Below are 13,254 nucleotides of genomic sequence, written 5' to 3' on the forward strand. Positions count from 1 at the left end.
CTGCAGGGGGGGCACGCACCCAATGATATGCTATGCCTCATACGATCTTTACATCATTGTTGCTTATTCGAGCACTGCTATTATTGATTTATATTATTAGCCTACTGTAAATTAGCCTTGCATAATTATTCCAAAAGGATCCCAACTTCAAATCACCCTCTCATTAATAATACCCATAGACATAACACTCGCATTGTAAAATTAATTAAGAAAACAAAATAAAAATCAATTCCAAGATAATATGCTGCTTAAACTTTTAAGATATGTTATTTATTTCAAAATGAGACAAAAATAAAACAATACTGTTTTACCACAAAAAATATTTATAGCATTGTATCATTTGAACGGTGTAAATCGAGTGTCTTTTAAATTAATAAAAAAAAACTATTTTTTAAACTTAATAAAGTGATCTTCAATGATATGTTATAATTTGTTAATTCTCAGATTGATTGATTGATTGATTGACTTGACTTCTACCTAGCATGGAAACAGTAAAAGGGAAACAAGTGAGCTGACTCGTGCAGGAATGAACCAACAAAATGAACCTGGAACTACAGATATAGGCCAAAGGGTTACTTGTAGGCCTATAAGAACATACCCAAATTATTATATATAGGAAAGCATAGAATATGGTATGGCTATGTGTAAACATAGATAAAGGACAATAAGGTAGATTCAGAAAGCTGTTAACAATATTGGAATAAAGCATTGTTTAACTTTAACATCGTTAATACTAATTAAATTATTATTGTAAATCTTACAATAATAATTTTCGAAATGTAATGTTAGATATATTTACATACTTGGAAAGAAACAAAAGAAATTGAAAATATGGCTCCTTCTGGCTTTGCTTGAATTTAACATCTTCAATACTAATTTACAATAATAATTTTCATAATAAGTTTAAAAATGTCATTTAAATACATATACATAATTGGCAAAAAAAAAAAAATTGACACAAAGACTTCGATAAGTGGTGGTGGTGGTGGTGATGATGTTGATGATAATGCCTCTCTTTCTTTAGTCCGATAACGCAAATTGCGCAACACTCCCAATCACCAGCAGACGATGATGCTATCGCCAGTCCTTGTCCAGTCCATTCCTTAAGTCCATTGTCCATAATGTTGTTGGTCGTCCTCTTATGATGTTAATGGTGACTATGCTGATGATGATGACGACGAGGCTGGTAATAGTAGTTGCGGTAATTATGATATTATTTATGATGGTAACGACATGCAGGACTCGATTATTGGCTAAACCTATATTGGTTACTATAGCAAATCACACTATATACAGTTATTATCAATTCTAGTCTAATGCGTCTCCTCTACCTCATCAGAGAAATCAGGCTCTCACTTACATGTATCCTCAATATATAATATATACCAATAATGTAATAATAACAGAAATTCTATTTTATATGTCGTAGAAAATGTTTTTCTACAGTATCTTGCAATATCATAACGAAGATCAGCATCAAGCATAATATACTCTTGGTCAAAAAAAGTTTGAAGTTTTAAATATGAAGTTAATTAATTGTGCACATCTCACATTATAAAAGACTTGCTTATTGACTGTGGAGGCAAGTTTGAAAAAAATAAATTAAAATTTTGTATGTTCCGTGAATTATACAAACCCCCCCCCCCTAAAACTTAAAGTATTTTGCCCTCCAAAAAGTACTGCAAAATTGTTTACATAAGTTTAACGTTTGCAATTGGTACAAGTTCTCGAATGCTTACTATATGCATTTAGCACTCAAAATCTACAATTTTTTGTCTGAAGTGCGGCTGTCGCAGAAACTTCAAAATCTGATGGAATGAATGTGCTACCTAAATCCTTCCTCAAGGTACAAGCATAATATTTAGTGATATCCATATACGATCCTATTAAACTCAAACAGGTTATGCCTATTTACTCAAAAGTGTGGGTTCGTTAGTTCATATCAGGATTACACATTACGTACACAATTATACAATCACATCTGTTTAATAATCAAAATCGCTCGATTCATATTAATGCGCGATGTAATGCCGCTCTATGACTCAAGGTTTGTAAAAATATATCAGGGATTTCCAATACTTGGAAAGTATAAAATTGAGGTTTGAGATTATATGTTAATAGTAAATTGACAAATCTAAAAAGTACTGCAAAATTGTTTGATACTATTACACATTTTATTTTCTATTAAAACTCCATCAAATTAAAACTCTTTCTGTAACCTAGTCTTATATAACGAGATATATTATAATTATACTCTATCTTTTTCCCTATTTATTTGGTTAACATATACAGATTTTTGAATGTTTTAAAACTGGAAGAAAGAAGTGCTTATGTATTTTCTCCAGTTTATGAATATTAAAATGTCGTGTTGACGTCACTGATATATAATGTTGCATAAAGGATTTTTTATTGTTAGTCAAATTATTGTTGCGCTGTATCTATCACAGACACGTAACATAGAACAACAAACATTGCAGATTCAAAAGGACTTGCGACTTAATAATTAGCTGACCATTATCAGTCTATAGTAACATAATAATTCTTGGAATATTAATGTTATCGTCGTATACGAATTAACCATGAGTGATCAAAATATTTTCGAACCATCACCAAATGAGAGCGGAGAGAACGAGTAAGTATTTTGTTATAAGTCTTTCCTGAACCTTGCACTGCCATTTTGCTAATTCGCATATGGTTGTAGTCAAAGAGTACTATATCAACTAGAGTTAGGTTCATTCCTCCACAACGGCAGAGGCTGAAGGAAGCCCAAAGTGATACCCTACTCTTCCGAAAAATGCACTAGGTACTTTAAAGTACATAATTTGGCTACCAATTGAACTATATGCGTGGAAAGTCTCAAATTAGAGCTGAAAGTTAACGGCATAGGTTGAGGCGTTTCTGACTTACAACTGCACTTTGAACTATTAACGCAAATCATTACATATTTTGTTATATTAATGTTATTGTTATATTAGCGCTTACAATTAAATTACACAGTATCATTTCGTTAATTTAAAAAAAATAAAGTTAGACTTATACAGCTTAACTCATCACCCACATAATGTCACAGGAATCTATTCTATACGTTTTATTCCACCAAATATATTAACGTGATACTCATGTATTTTATTGTTCATATTTAAATCTCTACTAACATGAATACATTTTATTGCTTTTGAAAACTAAGATGAAACACAAGTATCACATTATCAGAAAGTTTAGATAAAAAATATTGTGAGATATGCATATATAAGTCATATTCTTTTTTTCTTGTTTAGCAGACAAGCCGTCTTTTCAGCTCAAAGGACAGATATCCTGTGTGTATACTCTGAACCGGTAAACAGAATTAGACAAACCATTTGGACTACTACCAAGAAGTTGACATTATTACTTGATAACATTATTTTGGAACTTTAAAAGCATGCTGGTAAGGTATACAATGTTGTATTTTAATACTATGTATAAACGAAAACAATTAAAACAGTTTCTCCATCCGATAGTTTCTTATGCCAAAAACAGAATGGACGTTTCAGCTAAACCACGTCCCTTCAATATTGTTGCTAAGGTCCCAACAAATATGGGTGTAAAAACATATGCATGCACATGCGTTTGTGGGAAAACAAGTGTGTTTGTAGGACACGTGCATATTCCTGACCCTTTTCTGATTGGTAAATTGTTTGAATAAAATTCCGAAAAAGTCCATTGAATATGCTTAAAATGTCATGAAATATTTCATTTCATATATTTTATCTCAATAAAATACAAACACGAAACAATACAGGTTTAGCAAATTGGCAAGGCAGGATTACCAAAAGTATCATGAAATAATGCCCAGTGGCTCTCTAACTCTATTCAGAAACATAAACATTAAAATGGATAGAATTATACTTATAATTAATATATCATATTGTATATCAAAAATGTATTAATAGACCAATGAAAAGTAAAAATATAATCAATATAAATTCAAAGATATGAAACTGTTTATCATTCGTTTGCCTGTAAGTGTTACTTTAAGTGGGAAAGAAATATTTTATAGTTGTTGAGAAACATGTTTTTAAGCTCGCAGATGAAAGTGGGGAAATAACTTAAAAACTGTATATTAAAACCGAATAAACTAGAGAAACCAATGTTAGTATGTGCAGTCGCTGCTCATAAGTAATATATTGAAAAGAAAAGCAAAATAAATCATATGACATGTCCCGTTGGATCTTTTCTATTTTTAAATGCGACCACACTGATATGGGTATCAAACAGGTACTCAATACTCGATCAAAGATCAGTGTATAATTTAATAATCAATGTTGGATTATTAAAGGTATTAAACGCTCCAAATACCAATCATTGAGATGATATCTTCAAGAAATTGTTGAATTTAATTCTTATTTGTATTTGTATTTCCTGCTGAATCGTACCCACAAATATTGCCATAAATATAAAAATTAATACATAATATTTGAAAATAACTAGATATAATCCTATCAAATTATATAGGCCTATATCTTTCTAAAATAAATACAGTGTTTTATAGTATACATGCCTTTAGTCATAATTATTTGTTTGAATCTGAAATAAAGTAAATATAAACTATTATACTGTACACGTAGAATTTGTATAGTGTTATTTAATGGTATGTGTAATAACTATATGAAGAATATAATTTAAGCGTCTGTTAAGCAAACTAAAACATTTAAAGTGCTATGTTCCTCTTCACAGATTTATCTGCAAGTTCGTCTATGACCTCGACTGGACGTTGAAACCAGTGAACATGCACATGTGGATTGAATCATCTAACAGAAACAGGAATTACATACATAATAATACATCTCTTTTGTAAAAAAAAACTAAAATACTAAGGAAAGGCACAGTAAATATGGTGATTATTGGTCACCATACACTAAGGAAAGACCTTATTAAGTTTTCAGTGTTCAGTAGTGTTGGGTTTTTTTAAGCATAACTTAACTATTTTAACGAAGATGCATTTTTCAGGAGAAATATTTAAAATTTTATATAAATATACATTTATTTATTAATATAATTAATTAGATTCGAATTTTAAACGAATCAAGAATATTGTTATAAAAAATTGATTAATGAAGTTCGTTGATAAAAGAAACTGGCTTAGTGAATACGCCTTGTTAATACAAGTATTCCAAAAGAGTGGTTGTACGTCATATGACATTACAATGGTAATGGCAATGACGATTTCGTGATGACTGATGAATATGATAGTATAGGAAAAATGAAAACAAAATGCATTTATTCTTGTTTTGTTGATAAAATGTTTATCCCACCCTATGTTGAAAGTAAATGGGATCTATTTATTGGAGAAAAAATAAACTGGTCTAAGGTCTGGATGAGAAAAATAAAGGAAGAAAAAATAGAAAATATGCAGAACTAAATTATAAATTGTTAAACAAAATCTCCCCAACAAATAGGCAATTGTATAAATGGAAGTTAAAACACACTGACACATGCGATACGTGTGGAGCAGTCGAAGATTAAAAGCACATGTTTTTTGAATGTCTAAAAAATAGGATATTATGGGAAAAGATAGACAATCTATTTAAGAAACTTGACAATAATCATTTTTTTTTAAAGAATTATTAATAGGCTATGATAGCGGAATTAAAAATGAAATATATTCCATTGCAGTATTTGCTATATACAAAATTAAAATTCTAACAGAGATAGGTAAGCCAGTTTGTAAAAATGCATGGATTATATTTAAGAATTTTGTAAAAGAAAATAATTATGATTGGAATGTTATACTTGAATGAGTTTTATTTTGTTATCTAGTATTATTATCATTGTACTAATTTTGAATAATTGGAATTAAATTGTAAAGTATTTGAAAGTATGTTAAATTAATTAAGAGTTATATTATCATAAATATTTTTTAAAAATATGGAAAGAAACAATGGAATAAGGTTTGGTAACCACACAAGAAAAAAAATATATATACATATTTAAAAGTATGTATACAGCAATGTAGTAAAGTTTAGTTTGAACATTTTAGATTGTAAGCTCAATATACTGGTTGACGTCTTACTTATGCTAAGGTCGTACCGTAGTGTATGCATGACTTAGTTGTGTAATTGGTATTAATATTACAGCAGTCCGATAATAATATATTCAATTGCAGTTGTGTAATTGGTATTAATATTACCGCAGTATACAAAATTAAAATTCTAACAGAGATAGGTAAGCCAGTTTGTAAAAATGCATGGATTATATTTAAGAATTTTGTAATAATTTTGAATAATTGGGATTAAATTGTAAAGTATGTTAAATTAATTAAGACTTATATTATCATAAATATTTTTTTTTAAATATGAAAAGAAACAATGGAATAAGGTTTGGTAACCACACAAGAAAAACAATATATATACATATTTAAAAGTATGTATACAGCAATGTAGTAAAGTTTAGTTTGAATACTTTAGATTGTAAGCTCAATATACTGATTGACGTCTTACTTATGCTAAGGTCGTACCGTAGTGTATGCATGACTTAGTTGTGTAATTGGTATTAATATCACCGCAGTCCGAGCTAAGTGAATAACAATGTTTAATATTGATGGTAAAAATTTGAAAATTAGGGGGGAAAATGGTGAAATAAAGGTAAGAAGACCCCACAAAAGAGAAAAAAATATATTTAATTAGGAATGAAAAATAAGATCTTCATATTTTGCATTGTGGTCCTGGAGATAAATTCAACCTTGATCTTTGACATGACATCAGTAGTTGTAACTAGGAGATGGTTTATTATTATATTATTATATTTAGGAAAACAAATTCAAATTACTAAATATAGGAAAGCATAGAATATTTTTTAGTTATAAGTAACCATATATAGAAGGCAAAACGGTTGTTACACAAATTCAAATATCTGACGATCCAATACGGTAATAATTAAAATATAAGTTGTTGACATTGTATGTCCATTATAGAAATAAACCATTATTTGACTTTAACATCTTTAATACTAATTTGTGTTTGTGATGTTAATTATAATGAGGAAAATGGTGATACTACAATAATATATTATTAAAATTAACATATTTGTTTTCATTAACAATATTAAACACAGTTGTTGCAGAAAAACGTCAACAATAAGTGGTAATGGTGGTAATGTTGATGATGACGATGATGATGATAATGATAATGATGATGATGATGATAATGATGATAGTGAGCACACGTCGTCATTGTACAGTTTTTCTTAATTCTGACCTGAAGAATATTCATATTATTTGTTGTATCTCGCAGTATATTAATAATAATAATCAAAAAGAATACAGAGCAGCATTTAAAAGTTTAATACCGAACACATGGTCAATGCAATTTCGAAACTTCAAAAGTAAAGTTCATTAGTATCGCACATCTCCGTGTATCAACGAATTGCTTATTGATTGTAGAAGCAAACTTAAAAGCAGAAACTCAAATTCTGGATGTTTCCTGGATGATATGCCTAAATTACCTTAAAGTATCATTTCTGCATAATCCCAGAGGAGAAATGGTCTACTTACAGTACGGTACTGGATAGTGACACCATGAACTGGCTGGCAGGCTAAAGGTGATGGACCTTCGTGTGTTGTGTTAAAGGGCAATTTTTAATTAATACAAACTAATTTAGTTTGTCTACACTATCAAATTTTATGTGACAAAAAATGTGATGTGCCCATATATGGATACGATGGTGTCATATCCATTTTATCATAAAATTGTATCAAAAAAGGTTGAACGCGTTCAACTCTATGTTCCATCACATTCTATGTGACGCTTTTTTTGATGAAATTTGATAGTGTAAACAAAGCTTTACGATGTACTTTAGACATCCATACGTCATCAAGCCGGTTAGTCAGTGTATGCCTAGTGCAGATTATTATATTCCTTGTCATTCTGCTACACATGTAGAGGGGTAGGACTTCCTCCTTCCTTTACTATAAATTTGTGTATGTTTTATTATTATTATTATTATTATTATTATTATTATTATTATTATTATTATTATTAATATTATTATTATTATTGTACCACGTAACCACGTACAGTGCAGTTAAATACACACATGTGCATTATTAATATTATTATTATTATCATTAACATTATTATTATTATTATTATTATTATTATTATTATTATTATTACATTACATTACATTACAGTATATTATACTATATGATAATATTGTTTTCCTAACGCTAACTCACATCGTAATAGCACTTGCAGTACACCTTCAGTTTTCAAGTAAGTGTGGTACTTCCAAATATAGGGAGTAAAAAGTTTGATGTTTATCCAGAAACGACAGTATCGGAACTTACACGTAAAATACATGAAAATATAAGGTGAATGTATCGCCATTAACATTCCATGGTACAACTCTCGAAGATGACCACACAATGAAGTTCTGCGGATTAGTGACATTATAAAACAACTATCAACTTGATTCTTAGAGTAAAAGGGATAGCGTAATGTAAGTACTTGCGTTTTTGCTATGAAATACCGAGACATGATAATCAATATTTCAAATATTATAGCATTGCAACGATTAGCTAAGTACCTTATTTATTTAACTGTACGTATAAAGATACCATTTTAGCTAAACCCAAAAGTTTAATTGAATTTCTTGGACTTTCTTAGCATATTAAATAATGTGCGATATACCAACGGCCACTGTGGTCAAGTGGTATGACACTCGCCTTGAGAGCCAGAGATAGCGAATTCAGCAGCTACAGCCAGGGGCGCTTTTTTGACAATTAATAAGGAACTTCGCATCACACGACAGACACGCAAGCCCACGCTACGCAAAATATGAGTAGTTATCAAACACTCATGTATATGGTGATAATATGGTGACAAATTTTCAACGTACAGTAGTAAAACAGAGGTAGGGGCAGCCGCTCACAGATAGTCAAATAATGTACTGTGCTGCCTCTAAAGGCTTATCTAACATAAGGGCTTATTGTAAACCAAATAGCATACACGTAATACATATGCATCCAAATGATGCATTAACGTTCATTTAAGCAAACATGAACATTAAAATACTACGATAGAAATATTATACATAATTGTATTGTATTGAAAACTTTGCTTAATCCATAGTGGAATAAAATGTGAATACTTTACATTGTGATTAAGTACACCAGAAAGTGTTTGGGTGCCAACCGCCCCAAAGCCCATCTGCATGATGGGCACGCACCCAATGATATGCTATGCCTCATACGATCTTTACATCATTGTTGCTTATTCGAGCACTGCTATTATTGATTTATATTATTAGCCTACTGTAAATTAGCCTTGCATAATTATTCCAAAAGGATCCCAACTTCAAATCACCCTCTCATTAATAATACTCATAGACATAACACTCGCATTGTAAAATTAATTAAGAAAACAAAATAAAAATCAATTCCAAGATAATATGCTGCTTAAACTTTTAAGATATGTTATTTATTTCAAAATGAGACAAAAATAAAACAATATTGTTTTACCACAAAAAATATTTATAGCATTGTATCATTTGAACGGTGTAAATCGCGTGCCTTTTAAACCTAATAAAGTGATCTTCATTGATATGTTATAATTTTTTAAATTTTCAGATTGATTGATTGATTGATTGACTTGACTTCTACCTAGCATGGAAACAGTAAAAGGGAAACAAGTGAGCTGATTCGTGCACTTGTAATGAGGAATGAACCAACAAAATGAACCTGGAACTACAGATAAATAAACTACAGATAGGCCAAATGGTTACTTGTAGGCCTATAAGAGCATACCCAAAGAATTATATGTAGGAAAGCATAGAATATGGTATGGCTATGTGTAAACATACATAAAGGACACAAGGTAGATTCCCAAAGCTATTAACAATATTGGAATAAAGCATTGTTTAACTTTAACATCGTTAATACTAATTAAATTATTATAGTATATCTTACAATAATAATTTTCGAAATGTAATGTTAGATATATTTACATACTTGGAAAGAAATAAAAAAAATTGAAAATATGGCTCCTTGTTGCTTTGCTTTAATTAAATATCTTCAATACTAATTTACAATAATAATTTTCATAATAAGTTTAAAAATGTCATTTAAATACATAATTGGCAAAATATAAAAAATTTGACACAAAGACTTCAATAAGTGGTGGTGGTGGTGATGATGATGGTGATGATAATGCCTCTCTCTCTTTAGTCCGATAACGCAAATTACGCAACACTCTCGATCACCAGCAGACGATGATGCTATCGCCAGTCCTTGTCCAGTCCATTCCTTAAGTCCATTGTCCATAATGTTGTTGGTCGTCCTCTTATTATGTTAATGGTGACTATGCTGATGATGATGACGACGAGGCTGGTAATAGTGGTTGCGGTAATTATGATATTATTTATGATGGTGACGACATGCAGGACTCGATTATTGGCTAAACCTATATTGGTTACTATAGCAAATCACACTATATACAGTTATTATCAATTCTAGTCTAATGCGTCTCCTCTACCTCATCAGAAAAATCAGGCTCTCACTTACATGTATCCTCAATATATAATATATACCAATAATGTAATAATAACCGAAATTCTATTTTATATGTCGTAGAAAATGTTTTTCTACAGTATCTTGCAATATCATAACGAAGATCAGCATCAAGCATAATATACTCTTGGTCAAAAAAAGTTTGAAGTTTTAAATATAAAGTTAATTAATTGTGCACATCTCACATTATAAAAGACTTGCTTATTGACTGTGGAGGCAAATTTGAAAAAAATAAATTAAAATTTTGTATGTTCTGTGGATTATACAAACCCCCCCCCCGCCCCTACTGCAAAATTGTTTACAGAAGTTTAACGCTTGCAATTGGTACAAGTTCTCCAATGCTTACTATATGCAATTAGCACTCAAAATCTACAATTTTTTGTCTGAAGTGCGGCTGTCGCAGAAACTTCAAAATCTGATGAAATGAATGTGCTATCTAAATCCTTCCTCAAGGTACAAGCATAATATTTAGGGATATCCATATACGATCCTATTAAACTCAAACAGGTTATGCCTATTTACTCAAAAGTGTGGGTTCGTTAGTTCATATCAGGATTACACATTACGTACACAATTATACAATCACATCTGTTTAATAATCAAAATCGCTCGATTCATATTAATGCGCGATGTAATGCCGCTCTATGACTCAAGGTTTGTAAAAATATATCAGGGATTTCCAATACTTGGAAAGTATAAAATTGAGGTTTGAGATTATATGTTAATAGCAAATTGACAAATCGAAGGAGAACAACGACTTTCTCTATATTCTGAACCTACTGAATTTAAAAAAAAAAATAAATAACTGTATCAAATTCAAACATGACTTCTGAATATGAACCAAGCCCTAATCCAAGGGACAGGGACCGGTAAGTTTGCTTATGTTTTTATTTTTTATTCTTTTATTTTTTTTATTTAATTTTTTTTAAAGTAGGAGGGACATTGTCTGGGTATGATATATTGGACGATATAAAGTGCTAGTTGAAATATTCGTCTTTAATATAAAGGTCGCGTTTTACAATTACTTGCTTAATGAGAATGCTAATGTTTTTATATTAAAAGTTAATCTCAAAGTAATGTCTTTATTCCTTATTGTATTTAAATAGATTTACGAACCTGTATTCAAAATGACATAGCAAGTACAACATTAGTTTATTGTTTTATTACACTTACTGTAAATGAAAAAATAAATAAATTTTACTAGAATGCCTAAACAAATTTGGTCGCTCTTATACCATAGGCCTATCCTTAAAATTTCAGATTTCAAATATTTGTGAGAGATGTACAGAATAGGAGTCATGCATTTGAGGTATATCCAGAAACGACTGTGAGAGAACTTAAAGATATGATATCCAGACAAATCAAGGTTAATGTAGCACAACAGAGATTACTTTTTCAAAGTAAACAACTCAAAGATGAAGACACAATGGAATTTTATGGTATCAAAAAAGGAATAAATGCAACCATTTACTTGGTCTTAAGGTTAAGAGGAGGATAAGCGGAACGTAAGCACTTTTTTTTAAAATTTTATGAGATACCAATGCTTTACGAAAACTTTTCAAACACCACAATTCATTAGTTATTATATTATATTTATATGGTGACATCTTTAGCAGTTAGAGGATAGTCAGGGCTCCGGTAAATAAATTAAATTCTTTTAGCTAGGACCTCTATACTCCCATTTAGGCCCACCCCTCCATTATGTCCATATAAACATACCCCTACATCAGTAATTTAAAGAAACAACCGTAACAGTCAAAAGGAAATATAATTCCTACTCATATTCGAATAAGTCATTAACATCAAAATAAGACAAACATATAAACAATTCCGTTATACTACTTAAAATCCTAACTTTGTAAATTAATCTAACCAATGGTCTAGGTATTAGAAGGGGTATAATTTACGAGTATAATGAAAATAGGAATTCAAAGTAAGCTTTAATGATTTGAATTTTTCTTCATTCTCAGACTGATCTACATATTGGTATACAACCTTGAGTGACGGCATAGGAACCACAAGGTGGAAACTAGTGAGCGTATTCATGCAGTTATAATGTGGACTACAGCTTTATATACAACCTTGACTGACACATGACATGAGAACAATACTGAGTATTCTTAATAGTGAGTGTATTCCCAGGGCGGATACAGGATTTGGCTGTAGGGGGTGCGCGAGAGTCCACACCACCTCAGCCCCAATACCAATAATCAATAACAAATAGTTACTATATTAATTATTTATAACTCTGTATTTCTCTTGTTTTTTTTTTTTTTTGTTTTTTTTTTTATTATTAACAATTTTATGTAAAGTTAATGTAAATTTTCTATTATGATCCTTGCTTTTTGATGTTTTTGATGCTAAAGATAATTCTTTTTAGCTGCCATGATTTATGTTTTTGATGAATTTTTGAATTTTGAATAAAGTACCATTATATATATACATAAATCTCTCGCTGACAAGGCGAGCGTCATAACCACTAGACCACGAAGGTTTCATGGTTGAACAGGTCCAAATAACCGTCGGGAACGTTGTATTACACAATGCTTTGCCTCAAGATGGGCGTTCGGCCAGATAAATCTGGAAATACGGCTGGAAATACTGTCGTATATTATATATGATATTGAAGGAAGTTAGCCGTTAACACTGTTGAATAAATATAATATAAATCTAATATGAATCATCAAAGGTACATATACAGTGTTTAA

At 30.3% G+C, this 13,254-nt stretch overlaps 2 long non-coding RNA genes across 3 annotated transcripts; both read left to right on the forward strand.

Annotated features, from left to right (window-relative positions):
• Positions 1–2,298: 2,298 nt before the first annotated feature.
• LOC117121551 lies at positions 2,299–5,692 on the forward strand. Of its 2 annotated transcripts, none has more exons than XR_004447582.1 (3): positions 2,299–2,632; positions 3,279–3,427; positions 4,717–5,692. It is a non-coding gene; the product is annotated as an uncharacterized LOC117121551 (long non-coding RNA). The 2 variants fall into 2 exon arrangements; XR_004447583.1 differs by having other exon boundaries at positions 3,282–3,427.
• A 5,359-nt stretch (positions 5,693–11,051) lies between these two features.
• LOC117121574 lies at positions 11,052–13,008 on the forward strand. The gene is made up of 3 exons (XR_004447594.1): positions 11,052–11,415; positions 11,807–12,051; positions 12,517–13,008. It is a non-coding gene; the product is annotated as an uncharacterized LOC117121574 (long non-coding RNA).
• The last annotated feature ends 246 nt before the right edge of the window (positions 13,009–13,254 follow it).

Source organism: Anneissia japonica, unplaced genomic scaffold (genome assembly GCF_011630105.1).
Source record: "Anneissia japonica isolate Jap-2015-1 unplaced genomic scaffold, ASM1163010v1 scaffold3217_len398964_cov164, whole genome shotgun sequence".
NCBI lineage: Eukaryota > Metazoa > Echinodermata > Crinoidea > Comatulida > Comatulidae > Anneissia > Anneissia japonica.